Genomic DNA, 427 nt, shown 5'->3' on the forward strand with positions numbered 1-427 from the left:
TAAAACCCTAAGAAATTCTTGTTCTGTCACTTTGTTAATTCCAAGTACTATGTGTGATGTTTGTCAATATTGTCTTTTGAAAAATGTGGAACCAAAAGAAAAAAAGAAATTAAAGACATATCTCCTGGAAACACACCAAAAGTTTGCAGATTCAAAACAAATCACAGAATGTGTTTAGCTTCTTTGATAATGTATTATTAAAGTGCTGTTGATTTTTTTTTTTTTTACTTAGAACATAACAAGATAAGACAAAAAGACCACCAACAGATTGGGAAAGGATCTTTACCTATCCTAAATCAGATAGGGGACTAATATCCAATATATATAAGGAACTCAAGAAGGTGGACTCTAGAAAATCAAATAACCCCGTTAAAAAATGGGGCTCAGAACTGAACAAAGAATTCTCACCTGAGGAATACCGAATGGC

This window comes from Mus caroli, chromosome 4, assembly GCF_900094665.2.
Source record: "Mus caroli chromosome 4, CAROLI_EIJ_v1.1, whole genome shotgun sequence".
NCBI lineage: Eukaryota > Metazoa > Chordata > Mammalia > Rodentia > Muridae > Mus > Mus caroli.